Source organism: Alternaria ethzedia (assembly GCF_023757985.1).
Source record: "Alternaria ethzedia strain BMP 0044 chromosome Unknown scaffold_220, whole genome shotgun sequence".
Lineage (NCBI taxonomy): Eukaryota > Fungi > Ascomycota > Dothideomycetes > Pleosporales > Pleosporaceae > Alternaria > Alternaria ethzedia.
The window spans coordinates 1-2,522 of record NW_026056413.1 but is presented as its reverse complement, the minus strand read 5'-3'; the positions used below and the strand labels follow the sequence as shown (position 1 = coordinate 2,522).

The 2,522-nt window shown below is 29.8% G+C and overlaps 1 non-coding gene across 1 annotated transcript; it reads left to right on the top strand.

Annotated features, from left to right (window-relative positions):
- The first annotated feature begins 38 nt into the window (after nt 1-38).
- J4E87_011095 lies at nt 39-109 on the top strand. Its single transcript has one exon. It is a non-coding gene; the product is annotated as a tRNA-Asn (tRNA).
- The last annotated feature ends 2,413 nt before the right edge of the window (nt 110-2,522 follow it).

Here is a 2,522-nt window from a genome sequence, read left to right as displayed (position 1 = left end):
GCGGGGGGGACTAGATATCTTTATAACATTCTTTAATAGCCTTTATAGCTCAATGGTAGAGCGGAATACTGTTAATATTCTGATAAATGTTCGATTCATTTTAAAGGCTTCTCATTTGCCTTTACAATTTTGCTCATTATAACATAAAAAAAAAAGAATAGTTACCTTATTTCCCTTTCTCTTTTACTTTTTTATATTGTGATATAGTAACAAAAAAGTAAGCACTACAGCTATTGCTGTTCGTTTTGGTTGTGATTTTCAAAAAAAAAGACGTATTATGAACTAATTATTAAATATCATGTTAAATTTAAACAGAAGCAATTTTCAAGCACATCCTTTTCATCTAGTATCTCCTTCTCCATGACCTTTATATACATCTATTAGCTTACTAAGCCTTACTACATCCGCTGTTTTATCCTTTCATGGATTTGGTTATGCAGAATACAATTTAATAATGAGTTTAACATCACTAATATTAGCTATGTCATTCTGATGAAGAGATGTAATAGCAGAGGGTACATACTTAGGTAATCACACTCTTGCTGTCCAAAGAGGGTTAAATCTGGGTGTTGGTTTATTTATAGTATCTGAAGCTTTATTTTGCTTAGCTATTTTTTTTACCTGAGGAGTTTTGTTATATAAAACTTATATATCAGAACCTATGTTATCTCTAATGATACATGGTGAATTAAAAACATCTGGGTTTTACACCGGGAAAGGTAAAGGTAAAGCTATAGATTCACCTGAACAAGAAAAACCTGCATCACGATCGGGAACCGATTCAGAAAATGAGGAAGATTTTAGGAAAGCTATTAAACTATCATTGCAAGAAAACAATGGAGAGTCTTCTAAGACGGTAGCTAATAAGGAAAATACTCTAGGAGTATTTGATATAGATAAGTTATTTATATATATACAAGATTGAAAGACCTCCCATGATACGTTTTTAACTAAAGCTAAACTTTATAACAACTTAAAAATTGAATTGGAGAAAAAAAAAGTTAAAAGCGAAAAAGATCTTACATTATTGTCTCAGTATTTACAGGAATCTAATGAATTTAAACTTAAAAGAGATAAGTTGGAAAAAACCTTGTTACAACAAGGTATAAACCCTTCTGAACAGTTTACTAGTGAAAATAATTCAGAGACAGAATCTAATTCTTCTTTTTACAGTTCGGACAACACAGAAAAGACTCAATCATCTTACAATTCCCATGGTAGAAATAGGAAACGTGTAAAATTTACTAATGAAAACAACAATTTAGACTTTCCTTTAGTATTTGTTGGCTTCAATTTTATACCGTTACTACGTTTATTATCATGTATTGTGTCAACAATGTTCGTGTTAATTTTACATTTTAATGTATTACCTAATTTAGATATGTGGTTTACTATTTATACTATGCAAATAGTAACTTTATATTTATTTCTATCTTTAAGTAAATTACTATATAAATGGTATACCACGGCTATTAATCTTTATAACCTTTATTTGGAAAAGGATTATATGGTAATATATTTCAATGCCTATTTTTCCGTTGTTACATTGTTGTTATATTTTAGCAGTTATAGTGATATTTGTATCTTTTATTGTTAAAAGGTAAAAAATCATAAAAATGATATGGTGTCTTTCCTTTTTGTTTCTTTTTATTATAAAAAAGACATTCCGCGTAGTTCTATGCGGAATGTTTTGGTTGTGATTTTCAAAAAAAAAAGACGTATTATGAACTAATTATTAAATATCATGTTAAATTTAAACAGAAGCAATTTTCAAGCACATCCTTTTCATCTAGTATCTCCTTCTCCATGACCTTTATATACATCTATTAGCTTACTAAGCCTTACTACATCCGCTGTTTTATCCTTTCATGGATTTGGTTATGCAGAATACAATTTAATAATGAGTTTAACATCACTAATATTAGCTATGTCATTCTGATGAAGAGATGTAATAGCAGAGGGTACATACTTAGGTAATCACACTCTTGCTGTCCAAAGAGGGTTAAATCTGGGTGTTGGTTTATTTATAGTATCTGAAGCTTTATTTTGCTTAGCTATATTCTGAACATTCTTCCATAGTGCTCTATCACCTGCAGTAGAGTTAGGTGCTATGTGACCTCCTATGGGAATAGAAGCTATCGATCCTTTTGAACTACCATTAATAAATACAGTGCTTTTATTAGCTTCAGGGTTTACTGTTACATATGCACATCATTTTTTAATTAACGGAAAAAGAGGTAAAGCTTTATATGGTCTATTATATACTATCATATTAGCAACTGTATTTACAGCACTACAAGGTGTTGAATATTCAGTATCATCATTCACTATTTCAGATGGAGCTTTTGGATCATGTTTTTACTTTGGAACAGGGTTAATTCTAGCTCCTACTTTAAAAAATATATGAATGAAAATTAAAATATCTAACTATTCAACGGTTAAAGCTCAAGATAAGAGCTCTAACCTCATAAAGACTACTAGTAATTTAAATCCTAATTGAGTAACAGGATTTTGTGATGCTG